Source organism: Lygodium microphyllum, unplaced genomic scaffold (assembly GCF_053477565.2).
Source record: "Lygodium microphyllum isolate KBCC unplaced genomic scaffold, Lygodium_microphyllum_v1.1.10 scaffold_60, whole genome shotgun sequence".
NCBI lineage: Eukaryota > Viridiplantae > Streptophyta > Polypodiopsida > Schizaeales > Lygodiaceae > Lygodium > Lygodium microphyllum.
Window position 1 is genome coordinate 654795 of NW_028229543.1, and position 16245 is coordinate 671039.

A 16245-nucleotide genomic window follows, 5' to 3' on the forward strand; every position below is an offset into this window, starting at 1 on the left:
AAGTTGGATGTAAAAAACAATTCATCTATGATTGTACACATCAATAATTTCAAGAGCCTTAAAACTCAGCTAGCAACTCTTAAAAAGAACATTGATGGGGATGAGGCAATAGCAGTGCTACTTGCTAGTGTTAATCATGAACCATATGAGAACCTTGTTTCAACACTAAGTAATATTCCCAGTGTCTCACTCAAAGACATTGAGCACTCACTACTTGATAAAGAAAGAAAATTCAAAAGTGTAACGTGCATGTCTAATGGCTGTCCAAGCATGTTCTTAGCGGTCCGTACAAACAATAAATGAAGGTGAGTGCTTAGGACATCTACTAAGGTGGAGTCCTCATCTTTGACACTAGAGTTGTCCTTCTCAATCTTTCTTGCCTAGGCATCATTTTCCATTATTTTTTGAGGGATAGAGAATACCCTCTTTCTAACCTCACTATTATGTATTAGGGTAGAGCAATTACACTATAGTTTTAGATGACAGCTCCCCTAGGTTACTATCCTTTAGTCTCCTATCTTAAGATATTGGTCTAGGGTATTCGTAATCATCTTTTCCATCTTAGAACTCTATCGGGTTCTAAGTTCACCCTAGGGTCTCCTCCTTTCAAGATAATACGAACTTGTATTTACTCCTCTTGCAAGTCAAGCATAAACCAAGTCTATTTACCATTCCGCAATAGTTACGAGCATCCAATGTAGCTTGGCAAATAGTCATTCTCCTTGTGGGTACTACATTCGAGCTTCCTCGCATTAGCTTTGGAATGTTTCATGTTCTGAAATGATATACCTAAGCGTGTTTTGGGTTCATCGCGGTTGGCTATTGGGGTAGAGACCAAAGAGCGTGTTGACTCCAAGTCAAAAATATGGTCATAAGGACAAATTGATTTATTCACAACTAAGGTCCTAGCTGGGTCGAGCTAAATCTTGGCTTCCTTTATCGGCCAGGACTTCATTTACCAAACCATTCCTTTCAAATAAGCTCAACATTTCACATGCACATCTTAATCTACCTTTTTAGATGCATATCCCATTATGTGGTGCAATTGAGGCTATTCATGATGCCATGCAAGTCCCAATGTAAGTCTTCCCTAAGTTGTCGATGCGATGCAAGGTCCATTGTCATACTACTGCGCATCTGAGGTGTGGAATCCACCAAAAAGTTTGTGTGTGTGACATTTGTTATTTTGTACATAGTTGTTGTGTTTGCATTTTGTTCTGTGTGGGCAGTATAGGGAGAAGCATGAGGGCACTGTGCCAAACAAGTTCATATTGACATGTGTTCTAAATGCTTGTAGTAGCATTGGGGCTGTAAGGCATGGTAGAATGATACATGATCAAATTATCAGGACAAAATCCGATTTTGATGTAGAAGTAGGAAATGCACTCATTGATATGTACTCCAAACATGGAGAACCTACTAAAGTATATGAAGGGTGTAATGATTGCTGGTGTTTCTCTAAAAGGTCATGATCTAGCCAATATTGAACTTTATGGACAGATGGAACAGGAAGATGTGTCTCCCAACAGGGTTGTCTTTTTGTTCATCTTGAAAGCTTGTGGAAATGTAGGAGCTCTATTGAAGGGCAGGCTAGAGCTCTGTTGAAGGGCAGGCTGATACATGGCTAGATCATTAAACACAGATTGCAATTAGATTCCCTTGTGGAAAGTGCTCTACTAGACATGTATGCAAATTGCGGAAGCTTGGAGGATTTGCAAAAGATGTTTTATCTTATGCCAAAGCGAGATGTTGTATCATTGGGTGCATCAACAGTGGGAAGTCAGTTTTTAGAACTTGATGGTATGTTTCCGAATCACATTCCAAACCCAGAAGATAAGGATGCTATGTCTGCTCTTAGAAAAGCTCTTCTGGATAGAAAAGGAAAAGTGTGACTAGAAATTCTGAAGGGCCGCCGTGCAGTACAAATAGAACCGTCTGGCTTGGGGAAGAAAAAGCAACAAAAACAGGGGATCGAATGTTGGGGGAAGAAAATTGTAGTGTATCAGACAAAGGGAGCAATCAAGACTGGGCACCGGAGTGACTCTGCGAGAGAGAGAGAGAGAGAGAGAGAGAGAGAGAGAGAGAGAGCAGCTCAGATAGGATCACCAATTGAGCCAAAACAAGTGCAGGATTTTGACAGATCAATCTCCAAATGAAGTAAATATACAGGCCCTTTCTTGCAACTTTTGCACAATTCCATCGTATTCGGTTGAAGATGGCAGTACATGGGGAATTGGGGAGACAAAGAGGAAAGCATTTTAGGGGTCTTGGAAGTTAACATTGACACACCCATAGAAACAAGAGATTGCTTTTTGAAAACAAAATTGGAAGCTGAACACATGGCGGTGTAGGTTCGTATTTCACTGGGCAGTGATGGAAAAGATTGGAGATCTCATTTATGTGAAGCTCAGCAATTACAAGCAGAAATGTCAGAAACATCATCAAATTGCTGTGCGTAGCTACAGAGGACGTATTGTTAATGTTGCAGAATCGAAGATGATATTTCATTTTTTTCTTGGATAAGCTGGAGACACGGGAGAGATACATAAATAAATAGTTTGAGCTATTGGTCAATGCTTCTAACAGATTACAATACTGTGAAAGCTCGTTTGATGGGAGTGCAATAGGTCTGGTTTAGTTTCACACTTTACTTATAGGCATAAGCAAAGATTGAATGATGTGAAAGTATACAACTATTAGCTAGCCAACATATGAGAACAACTTGATAGGGTCAAAAATTCATGATCTCGTGAGTTTCCATCTGTAGCACAAACTGGTGGAGAAAGGAAACAAAATTTTAGATGTATCTCCACTTGTGCATATGAAGAATGCTATATACAACCTAAAGGTGGACCTTCAAGAGATGGAGGTTTGGATAGGCGTTCTAGAGCATACTCTCCTACAGAACCAAGTCAACCAGAGCATCACAATGACAAATACCAACCTGAGTGCAAGTGGAATCTGATGCCAAGTGTGAACATTTGCTATCCAAAGGAATCTTGTCAAATAGCACACTGGCAAGATCGTTATGGCTCTCTTGTCTATTGTTAGAAAAGACCGGTCCAAATGTGGGGTCTAACCAAAAACATGATCAGATAAATTATCACTTGAGATTGTGACTAAAAATTATTAACAGGGATAAAGACATGTCAACCCAACCATGTAATCCTCACAAATACTTTTGAGTCAGGTGCTATGCTACAAGCCACTTGATGGAGTGTACACATGTCAAAATTGACATGATACAAAGATCAATAAGATCTTATGAGATGTTGGACTATCTTTATTCTTTGTGAGCTTTGATCATAAGAAGAGGCCTTGAGGGCATATCAAAGGGACATGAAGGACTTCAGTTTTTGAGCAGCCAGTTTATAAATCAAATTTGTCTTTTGATGAAGCTGAGGCTGTTGATGTTGAACAGGGTTGCATTCAAACGGGTGAAGTGCAGCTAGTATTGCATATATTCAGGTCTATTTGCCACATTCAAGAGATCAAAGGCTTGAACAAGTTGATTATAGGGCCATTATCTAAAATTGAGGTGACCTTGTATGCGTACATGTACAAATATTTGATCATATGGAACCAGTCCTTGGGAAGTCATACTCAGGTTTTGGGCTTACACAACTGTCTTTATGACAGCTTTCAAATTGAATAGTGAATGTCTCGCTTGATTGATCTTCTATCTTGGAATTTCTCAAGAACCTCTATGGTTGTGACTTTGCTTTTCGAAAACCCTTCGACACCGTATTCATAGAAATCCCTTCCATTACATTTATGCAACTCAAAAGGCATGACCTAATTACTCAAATGCGAGTGTACATGCATTCATTCTAAATGCAAGTTAATTCTCTACGATGGTCTATGGAGTACAATTGACCTATACATAATATTTATATACCCTGACAATCTATGATGCATGTGCTGAAGTGAGATCCCAATACTTGACTTGTTTCTGCTATACCCATAGATACTCAATCTATTTCTGACAACTCATGACTATTAAACCCTTTTCGGCTACCTTTCAAATTATGCAAATTACTCGATGCGAGGTATGACTTTTTCCTAATGATGCATATGCTTAAATATTCAATTTTAGTTTTCGTCTAATAAATTGTTCATGTTGATAGTAGCATCTTTGCGCATCTTTGCCCGATCCTTCTCCTATAGTCACGGATTTTCTAGTTACTTGGGAGAACTTACACTTTGGGGCTAGTTTGGAGTTGGAAGTGACCTTCACTTCCTTCAAAGGACTCCTTGGTGCCAGAGTTCCATGCGCTCGCCCTGACTCTTACGTCTTTGGAGGCAGTCAATGGAGTGACTATGGGACTCAAGGGGGTCACTCGTGAATATATGTATATATAACGTGAGTTCAAAATAAGGGGTTTTTAAAACACCATTTTTATACATTTTTTACACACAAAAGGGTGCTACATAAAGGGGTTACTTACAGATTGAATAAAAAAGGGTTGTGTTTGATTCAAGAAAAATTTGCAGGTTAGGATATTTATAAATAGGCCATGAACACATGTTATATAGAGAATATATATATAGTGAACCCCCGAAGCTACGGGACTTGCACTGAGGAGAAGCAGTACTCGGGCCTTTGCCCAATAAGGGAGTTATCCTTGAACCACTTCTCTCCCTCTCTTACTCTTCTTTACTCTAGATTTACCTTCCCTCTCCTCTCTCTCTCATTTTCTCTTTCACTACCTCTCCCTCTCCTTCTCTTTCTCAAAATTTTTGCAACAAAAGGGGGGGAAAAGAGGAATAACGGGTCTCCTGATAGAAAAAGGAGAGGAAAACGAATTATAATGGAGGGATGGTGATGGTTAAGAAGGACGAAAGAAAAGGATTATCTCTCTCATTAAGGGGGGGGAAGGGATTTTTATAGGGAGGAGGAATGAAGGGTGTTATGGGGGTATCAGCAGAAGAGCTCCCCTCCGTTTGTTATAATCACAGTGGCCAGATTAGGCCTCCCACCATGCAGAGTATGCCTCCTACAAGGATAAGGGGAGATTAGTGGGGGTTGGAGGTTTGCACACGTGTGCCCCTTCCCCCATCGCCATTATCATTTTCATGATCCTCAACCTCTTTTACCCACCACATCCCATCTTTTCCCATCGTGATCTCCTTCCCTGTCGGGTGCTAGATATCCCTTCCCTCATTAATGTTTTTTCCAAGCCCAACTCCCCCTCCCATATCCAACCGATGCTGTTGATAGGGGGTGTTGTTAATTTGTTTAAAAAGAAAAAAAAGGGGGAGGGAGATTGATGGTGACGATGGCCGAAAGAAAAGGGGGGAATGGCGTTACACAATGTGGCCTGTTACATCCTCCCCCCTTAAGGAATCAAGATCTCCTCATCTTGAAAGGAATTGGGGGTATTGTTGGTTGAGAGTACTCTCGTCAACCCGTGTGGCATCTTCTTCTAAATAGTCCTTCAACTGGATAAGGTACTCTTTAAGGGTTCTACTCCTCAATCTCTTTTCTCAAGGGTCTAGGATTCTATCTAGCCAGAGCTCAAGGACTCCTTGGCTTGGCATTACAACTTTTTGATCATTGAGTACATAGCTAGGATTGGATACATATTTCTTTAGTAGGCTAACATGGAATACATTGTGAACCTTTACATTCTCAGGGAGTTGGAGTTTGTAAGCATTGGGCCTTGGACACTTGAGAATCATGTAGGGTCCGCAATACCTTGGACTTAGTTTCTTGAATTCTCCTAGTGATAAGGGACTCTTCTTGGGTCGTACGTGAATAAAAACCATATCTCCTTCTTTGAAGAGTCGCTCTTTTCTATTTAGATCCGCATAGTCTTTCTGCCTATCCTTGGCAGCTCTAATATCTTGTCTGATGGCCTTGACCTGCTCATCCATATCCTCAAGCATTTTTTTGGAAGCTTCTACCCTCAAGGTAGGATCTGAAAAATTCAATGGAGTACAGCAATCATGCCCATACAATGCTTGAAAATGTGTCATTTGAATTCTTTGTTGGTAAGAAGCATTATAGGTGAACTCTACTAATAGTAGATATTAAATCCATTTCCTGGGTTCGCGACAACAATATGACCTAATAATTTCTTCAATAACTTGGTTGTCTCTCTCCGTTTGGCCATTAGTTTAAGGGTGATAGGCTGTACTGAAGAAAAGTTGAGTCCCAATGGCCTCAAATATCCCTCTCCAAAAGTGAGATGTGAAGAGGGAATCACGGTCACTAATGATCCTTCTAGGCAACCCATGGAGTCTACATATCTCCTTGATGAACAATCTGGAAATATCTAAAGCTTTATAATTTTTCTTGACTAGAATGAGGTGTGCAACCTTAGTGAGCATGTCTATTATAACCATAATTGAGTTGTATCCTCCTTGGACTGAAGGTAACCTGACAACAAAGTCCATGCTGATGAATTTCCACTTCATCTGGGGAATTTCAAGAGATTGCAACTTTCCAGGCATTTTGATATGTTTTGCCTTAATGTGTTGGCAAGCATTCCTTGACATATTTAAGCACATCTCCCTTAAGCCTTTCCCAATGGTAGCTTTTCCTGACCGTGTTGAGGGACTTGACATATTCGGGATGGCCTGAAAAGGGGGAATCATGTGCTTTCCAAAGTATTCTCTGTTTGAGCTTCCTTCTTGAGGGTATACACAAACTTGTCCTAAAGTAGACAAGTCCCTCATTGGCAGAAAATTCTTAATACTTGACCTTAAGTTTGGGGTTTTGGTCCTTCCCCAAGATCTCCTTCATTGTCTTCAGATATTCTAGGTCATGGCTAGCTTTCTCGTTTTCTAATTCAAGGATAGGGTTGCTAGGCATTGATACCATGGTTTCCAATGATTGTGCCATTGAGGGTTCCTCCACAATACGAGAGTTGAGGAATGCATTGTGACTTAAGCCATCAACAACTACATTCTCCTTACCACGTCGATACCTGATCTCAAAATCATATTCTTGCAGAACCTCAATCCAATGGCATTGCCTCATATTGAGGTCAGTCTGCGTGAAGATCCATTTAAGGCTCTTACCATCTGTGACTAAAGAGAACTTGTTACCAAGGGAATAGTGTCACCAAAGCTTGAGGGTATGAATAATTGCTAATAGCTCCAAGTCATGGGTAGCATAATTCCTTTCATGGTTCTTTAGCTTCCTCAAAGAATATACTATAGGATGACCTTCTTGCATTAGTACAAAGCCTAAGGCAAGTTTACTAGCATCCGTGACAACTTCAAATTCCTTGCTCAAGTCAGGGAGATTTAGGATCGGTGTTGTCACTAGGCTATGCTTCAACTGATCAAGACTTGATTGTTTAGTGGGCATCCACGCTATGGCAACTTGCTTCTTCAGCAAATTTGTAAGGGGTGCTGCGATTAAGGCATAGTCCTTAATGAAGATCCCGTACCAACCTGTTAATCCAAGAAAGCTATGCACTTCATTACAGAGATTCCTTCTTTTGACACAATAAATCCGAGGTATTCAATCTGTCTCTTGAAGAAGGCACACTTTTTCTTCTTAGCATAGAGTTTATGAGTTCTCATGGTCTCAAGGACGATGCGAACTTGGGATTCATGATCCTCCTCTTCCTTGGAATGAACCAAGGTATCATCAAAGAAGACAAGCACAAAATCATCAAGATATGGTCTAAAAATGTCTTGCATTAGCCTGTTAAAGGTGGCAGGAACATTATCTATTCGAAAGACATTATAGTAAATTTGAAATGACCATATCTTTTGTTGAATGCCATCTTAGGAATATCTTCTTCTTTAATGCGAATCTAGTAGTATCCTGATCTCAAATCAATCTTGAAGAAGATTTTTCATCCCTGCAATCGATCAAGTAACTCTTCTATCCTTAGGATAGGATATTTATTTTTTATGGTTACTTGGTTTAGGCCTCTATAATCGATGCAAAGGTGAAGTGTACCATCCTTGTTCTTTTGGAACAAGATTGAAGATCCCTAAGAAGAACTACTAGGCTGTATGTACCCTTTGTCCAATAGCTATTTGAGCTGCTCAATTGAAATGCTTGATGCAAAAGTAGACTTCTTCCTCCCCGTGGTCTATTTTTTTCAAATTTTATTGACAATTCCTTCAGCCTTAAGTTGTTTCATCCTACTCTTTCCCCCTTTGAAATGAGAAGAATCCTTTCTAGGATTAAAGGGTTAGAGGATGAAGGGCCCTTAGTACATAGTCATAGTGTTTACTTATGCATGATCCAATCATAGAATTTCGGATTATATTCTAAATTAGCATAGTCATCTATATCAGAAGGGTGGATGCCTACATGCGTAATATAAGTGAGGACATCAAGTAAGAAGTCACCGGAGTCCAATTGGCTAGCAACATACAACTCATCCTTAGTGAGGATGCAATCTAAATGAGGATGTCCTACAATGTATTCCTCAAGGGGTCAATTACAGAGGGTAGTCAATACCCTATACGAAGTTGGGGCTACATAGGTGGGATCGTACTCGGCCAGCTTGATCATGTGTCATTGCTCAGTGTTGGTCATTATTTGGCATCCCTCTAGCTCTCTGAAGTCGTAGAGCATACTGTTTTTGCAAGAAGGAGGAGTTGTTGTCAGTAAGCTGTTGTAATCTCTCAATCTCCTGGTTTGCGGTCCTGATCATATTCATGCTATATGACATGATGAGACACTTTTTGATTGCTTTTTCCTTGGATAACTGGGTTGCAATCAACTCCTGAGCTACTTCAGATGCTTTAACGAATACAAATTTTGACTCCTTCCAAGAGTAAGGGAGTATTCGTACTTCCGTTGCTATAGGTTCTTTCAAGAGTCCTAGATCTAGTCGATCATAGGTTTTAGCCAATGTTATGAAACTAGCATCCAAGTGTCAGAGGAAGGCAACCAAGTCATGCCCAATATTTTTAGCTAAATTTGCAGCCAAGATTAGACTTAAGTGCTACTCATAAGAGGGTCTAAGTCGGGCAGGTGGTTAAGGTTTGATAGCACTAGAGAGGTCAGTAGCTAATGGTTGTCACTTTGTTTGCTCATGAGTTTGTAGGTTGGCCTTATGTTCGATGGGCGTGGTTGTGGCTGCAGTTAACGTACTACTTGGTGCATTTCAAAGTTGAGGGAGGGAATCAATGGGACTAGATGTGGTGGGTTTGTTAGTAACAAATTGTGGTTTTGTCCAATATATTGGCTTATGCCCTGCTGAGCTAGGCTTTAGAGGCTCCATGGATTTAACAACTTGAGTTGCTTGTGGTTTGAGTGGTTTTGATGAGACATTTTGTGTGGTCAAGCTCCAGCATGGCGTTTGAGTAGTGCCTTTGGATGTTTGGGCTTTAGGTAGCCAAATCCAAGTGTTACCCGCATAGTAGCCTTGAGCATGCAATAAGGTCTTGGGGACCGATAGCGGCTTGACCATGCATTGATGTTTATTGTATGGCTTTAGCTTCCTAGATTTTGAGTGCAGATGGTTAGCCTTGGGAGGCCGTGGGTTTCTATTCCTAGGTGGCACTCCCTGTTTAGGTGCCCATTTGAACAGGGATTCTTGGGCTTGAGTGTTGGTTCTAGCGGTTTGCTAGCCTCGAGGTTGGGTAGGCTGTGATAAGTCACAATCCCCCTCTTGAGACTTGGTGGTGGGTTTCTTTACTAGTGGCTTTGTGGATGTGAAAGAAGTCACACCACCCTTGTTGAAAGTTGTAACAATGCGGATGTTACCTATGGCTAGGTGGATGCATTGCGACTCGTAGTTAACATTGTAATGAGATTGCTTCTTAAAAGTTTACCCTAGCAACGATTCTATGCCTGCATCCTTAGTGATGTCCAACACATAGAAAATTATCGGCATGCTCTCAAACTCGATAGAAACTGCAACCTTGCACTTTTCCAGAAGTTTGTAGGGTTGCCCGCCATAAGGGGTCAGACTAGCATTAGTGGACTACAACTACAGTTTGCCAATTTGGGTCCAATAGTCATGAGTCAAGATATTAAAATCAGCTCCCTCTTCGATCAATGCATTGATGGTGCATGTGTATAGAAGTGACTTTCATGCATAGATAAGCTAGTGATACTGCTTCCTCGTCCCCACCGTTCACCTTAGTGATAGTGGCTACTCACACGTGGCTAGGAGGTGCTAGCATTGGGGCCCCATGCAATGGGTGCATGGAAGGGAAATACTTCTTTATGTGGCTACCATTAAAGAGGCCTATGCCCTCACCATGCGGGGTTTCTAGTTCGACGTTGCCAGTTTTGGCTGATGGTTCGAGCCTTGAAAGATTCTAGCCTCCGAAACTTCAACTTTTCTTATGTCTGACTCCTTTGGCCCATGCAATGGGTGCGTGGAAGGGAAATACTTCTTTATGTGGCTGCCATTAAAGAGGCCTATGCCCTCACCATGTAGGGTTTCTAGTTCAACGTTGCCAATTTTGGCTGATGGTTTGAACCTTAAAAGATCCTAGCCTCCGAAACTTCAAGTTTTCTTATGTTTGACTCCTTTGTCTACTCTAAGGGCACTCTGCTGCAGGGTCTAGAGTCTACTCGTATTTGTTCAATAATATGTCCCCCAGTGTCATATTCTATGGTATCGATTTCCCTTTTGTTCTTGTCATTGAAGAAAGAACAGTCCTTATATTCATCATTAGAGCTGTTTTTTTCCGGTTGCTTGTCATTTTCCTAGTTCTTAGAATTCTCTTCTTGTTGATCGAGGATTAATGCCCAATTGTACTTCAAGTTTAAATCATGTACCTTGAACCATCACCATTCAAGCTTGTCCAAGAGGTCTTGGAGCGGCTTAATATTAGTCATTGGATTACTAGCCAATTTGTCGATCAAGTACCCTAGGATCTTCAGGAGCTCTCGTCTACTGTTTGGGACTTGGGATGCAACAGGTTAGATCTTCCACGTAGGCTTCCAGTCATCATGCAGACCGGCCATGAAGGTGTGTCCTTGAGCTTGCATGTTGCCTTGGTGGATTGTTTGTACTCCTCAGTGTCTGAGAACAGTAGGTCGATGGTGGCAAGAACATGCATCCAATCTCACTTGTCCTTAGGGCATGGGATATACTTAGTAAGGGCCCCATAGGATCTGCTAATCTTTCCCTCACCGTTCAAAATGGTGGAGATGGCATCTAGATCAACCGGCGTACTTTTTGAGGTGTCCATATCTACCCTCATAGCCTTCGTTCCATTATCTAAGAAGATGAGACCATTGCCCCAATCTTCTATGACCCTCACGTTGTACATCCACGGTTGGCCTAGGATGATGTCGTAGTCCACTCCCTTCATGACTATAAAGTCAACTGAAAATTGTATTCCTGCAATCTTCAATGGCCAGTTTTTCAGCACTTCGAATGGTTTCACCTTCATTCTATTAGCCAACGTGACGTTGAATCTAGCACACTCAACTGGTGGGTTACTCCAAGTTTTGAGTTTGGAGTACCGCTTGGCTCATCACACTCACTCATGCCCCCATGTCCACTATCTCCTTTTTGGTGACGTCCCCGAGTGCTAAGATTGGCAGGACTGCGTGCATTTTAGTGCCTTCCCAAAAGACATTAATAGGCAAGGATTTAGGCATGGAGTGCAGCATCAGACCTGCTATTTGAGTTTCTGCATCATGCTTAGGTAGATCTCTGGTAATTGGCTCATGTGGTTCTTCAACCCACTATTTCAGCTATAGCCATACCGTTGGGTGCTACCTAAGCATGTCACCTAAGCTTAGAGTTATAGGGGTGGCCACCAATGTATTGAGGAGGTTGTTAGTCACTTGCCTCTCTCCTTAGTCTGTGGTTCTTGGCCAATGGCCTTGAATAGTTTGCTAGCCCGAAGCATTTAGACTTTGTCTAGCTAGCCCAGCTTGTGGTTCCATCGGCTTCCTTGGTTGTGGGAGAGAGATTGGGGTGCCTATGCTTGAGAGATTGTTGATCTCGTCCTCCAGTATGGGCTCAACATCCTTAAGGTGCTTTTGGGCCTCCCTCACCCATTCTTTCACCTTCTTGATGTCTTCGAATTGGCACTTCGGATTGGGGTTCTCCCCGACCTTAGCACTTTCGTTCTCAGCTGTCCGTGGAGCAGACATTTCTTCCTCAGTGTCAACGAATTTCCTTCCAACCGGCAGTGTTGTGGAATTTTCGGTTTTGATGGTGACCTTAGCATCCGGTCTTTTTTTCATTCATCTCCGACTCTTCTTTCCAGCTAAGGTTGTGTCAAGGTTGCTAGGCGGTGGTAATGATATGCCGGCCTACTTCATTTGCGCGTGGGTCATGCCTTGTAATGAAATAGATATAGCCTCCCCATCGAGTGTCTTGAGACTGAAAAACCCCAATGGAACCGATGACTAGTTCACCGAACTAGAGGATCACCTTTGTCTACAACAATCGATAGAGAGATGAGTGATTCCGCACTCAGCACATATTAAATCAGCCTTATCTCTTTTTGCTTGCTTCCTCTTGGGACAGCGCAAAGAAATATGTCATGGGTGACCGCAAGTCTAGCACATAATTGGCTCTGGGCTTGCTCTCCTAGGCCTCTGCCTCTACCTCTTCCTAATGCCATCAGTGGTACTGATCAATAGTCCATGAGGATACATTGCCTTTCTCAACCTCTCACACTATTGGATTCCAAGAATTGGATCGAGTAAACTATCTAATTCCTAGAATCAGACACTCCAACAAACCCATCTCGTCTGATTGAACACCGTGTCCAATTTTGAAAATCAGACAACCCATAATCGGACAACTTGGACCATCCGAATTGGACCAACTCCAATCAAACACACTACCCGTCCGATCAAACACTCTAAAATCACACACTGTTAGATTAGACGTCTGATTCCTAGGATTGGATTCCCAGAATCGGACGCACGAATATCGGACCGCCAAAATCAGACAACTCCAATTTTTTGATCGAACACACACCTGTCCAATTGTGACAGTCGGACACGAACCTGTCCGATCCCCAGAATCAGACACTCGTAAATCGGACATTGGTAAATCAGACACAGCCTAGGAGGGAATGCAATCAAACAATGGTAAATCGGAGCAGCCTAGGAAGGAAGGCTTGGGAATTTGATGAACCCCGGATAATGAGAAGCGTGACTCATGCTCGAAGAACCCACCGATCGCCTCACACAGAGTTACAAACCTAGGGATCCTGGTCAAACGGTCTAAAAGGGTGTTTGGTGTTGTGGACTGATCACAAGATCCTAACTCTACTCTCATTGAGCCAAACAAAATAGCGTAGCAAAAAAACCTAGAAGCTAGTGGGAACAGTTAGGAACCAAATGCACGACTCTCTCAAGCCAACCTGTAGACAAGAGCATCGAACGTGCATGCACTTTGTTTTTTCACCCACCTTTATTTCTATCACTTGAAACTCAATTAAGGAAAGCTAAAAGCCTGATTTCACACAGAGCACAGAAAGGAGCACAGACACGCATCCACGGGCAGAGTGAGGGTAAGTTGAGGACTGATTGCAAGTAACAAGGAACACACCTGGACTTAAGAACTGGAAGGAACCCACTAGTAAGAGAAGACCCAAAGACATAGAAGGGGTATCGAATCCCCAAAGGTAGGACCAAGCGGAGAACATGTCCAAAAATTTGAATGCAACAAGGATATACAACACCATGGAAGTGGATCTGCTCGTCCTTATCAACTTGATCGACAACTTGGAAGAACAAGAGATCCTAGATATGGAAAAAAGTAGCTCATGCCGTAGAAGCGATGAGAAGCTTAACCTAGGAGACTTTCCTGAGGTTATCCAACAATTAGTGCACAAATACGACACTCAAACTTGCTAGAACACTGTGGTAGACCAGTCGAGGATATCATGGCAGACCTAGAGGAGGAAAGAAAACTACCCCGAAAAGCTCCACAAAGCCTAGTGGCATACAACTAGGATTAGCAAACTAGAAACTTACGCCAGAGCTTAAAAATGCAAGAGATCCAAAGAGTGCTAGCCTTAGCAGGCAGGAATTGGTTAGAGAGTCAGAGAGCACTAGAAGGAGATCTCACGCTCAGCGAGCTCTTGAGAAAGCGACTACTAGATAACACGAGAGTAGAGCAAAGCGGTGTAGCACTGGCAACATCACTAGTAACAGGGTTGGGAGTCAACCAAGGCTCTCGCAGCCAATTGAAAATCCCTGTGCTAGCAAAGCAGCTGGATAAATACCAAGCATTCGACAACCCATACAACTTTGTGGAGCAGTTTGAGCAATTTTGTGAGCCCAATGGCCTCACCGATCTTACTCAATGCTCCTAAGCCGTCAGACTATGCTTAGGTGACAAGGGTCGGCACAGACCTGGTACACAAGTCTAGATGCTGTAGAGTGTGTTGATTTCAATGGCCTAAAAAATCTCTTCATTAAGAGATTTTCGAAACTCGGATACTCCAATAACCTGTTAGTGCGGCTTATGAACGCACTACAAGGAAAGAGAGATATAGCGACGTCAGGTAGCGACACAGGAATAGCAGCATCGCTATTTGCATCGCAAATGCGACACAAATAGCGACGCCCCACAGTGAAAAAAAACGGGTCGAAACCCGAGCGCGTTTCATTTCGCGTATTTTCGTGAGACATTTCGAGAGGGAGAGCGAGAGAGAGAGAGAGAGAGAGAGAGAGAGAGAGAGAGAGAGAGAGAGAGAGAGAGAGAGACAACCGTTTTGCATAGAGGGTGAGAGAGGGAGAGGAAGAATGCTTGCCACCGCCACCACCGCCGCCGTTCGCGAAGGAGAGGAGGAGCCGCCAAACCCTCGCCATATCTTTAATGTGAGTCCATTCTCTCCTTCTTTTGCTTGTTTAGGAGAGGAAATGAGAGAGAAAGAGAGGGAGAGGGAAAGGGAGGGAGAGAAAGAGAAAGAGAAAGAGAGGGAGAGGAAGGGGGAGGAAATGAGAGAGGGAGAGAAAGAGAAAGAGAAAGAGAAAGAGAGGGAGAGGGAGAGGGAGAGGGATGGGGAGGAAATGAGAGAGGGAGAGGGAGCGAGAGTGCATTCTCTCTCTTTTTTACTTTTGCTTATATGATTTGTGTATATATATTGAGAGAGGGAGAGGAAATGAGAGAGAAAGAGAGGGAGAGGGAGAGGGAGAGGGAGGAAATAAGAGAGGGAAAGGGAGAGGGAGAGGGAGAGGGAGAGGGAGAGAGAGAGAGAGAAAGAGAGGGAGAGGGAAAGGGAGGAAATGGAAAAGGGAGGGGGATGAAATGAGAGAATGAGAGGGAGGGAGAGTGTATTCTCTCTCTTATTTATTTATTTTCTGTATAATTTGTATATAATAAGAGAGGGAGAAGAAATGAGGGAGAGCGAGAGGGAGAAAGAGAGGGAAATTAAAGAGAGGGAGAGGGAGGAAGAGAGAGAGGAAATGAGAGAGGGAGAGGGAGAGAGAGAGGGGGGAGATGAAAACATAATAGGGAAATGAGAGAGGGAGAGGGAGGGAGAAGAAATGAGATAAGGAGAGGAAGAGAGCAAAATGAAATGAGAGAGGAAGAGGAGAGAGAAAAAAGAGAGAATGAGAGGAGAGAGAAAAAGAGATAAGATGTTAAATATAATAGGCAAAGAGAGAAAGAGAGGGTGTGAGTGAGGGTGAGGGCGAGGGAGGGAGAGGAGAGAGAAAAAGAAATGAGAGAGAGAGGAGAGAGAAAAAGATCATTAAACCTAATGGAAAAATAGAGAAAGAGAGGGTCAGGGTGAGGGAGAGAAAGAAAGAAAGGGAAATGAGAGGGAGAGGAGAGAGAAAAAATGAGAGAGGGATAGGAGAGAGAAAAATAGAAAAAAATTATTAAATCTAATAGAGAAAGAGAAAAAGAGAGGGTCAGAGTGAGGGAGGGACATGAAATGAGAGAGGGACAGAAAGAGAGAAAGGTAAATGAGAGAGGGAGAGGAGAGAGAAAAAAAGAGAGAGGGAGAGGAGAGAGAAAAAGAGAGAAAAATCATTAAACCTAATAGGGAAAGAGAGAAAGAGAGGGTGAGGGCGAGGGCGAGGGAGGGAGAGGAAGAGAGAAAAGGAAATGAGAGAGGGAGAGGAGAGAGAAAAAGAGAGAAAGATCATTAAACCTAATGGGAAAAGAGAGAAAGAGAGGGTCAAGGTGAGGGAGGGAGAGGAAATGAGAGAGGGAGAGAAAGAAAGAAATGGAAATGAGAGAGGGAGAGGAGAGAGAAAAAGAAATGAGAGAGAAAAAGAGAGAAAGATCATTAAACCTAATGGGAAAAGAGAGAAAGAGAGGGTCAGGGTGAGGGAGGGAGAGGAAATGAGAGAGGGAGAGAAAGAAAGAAAGTGAAATGAGA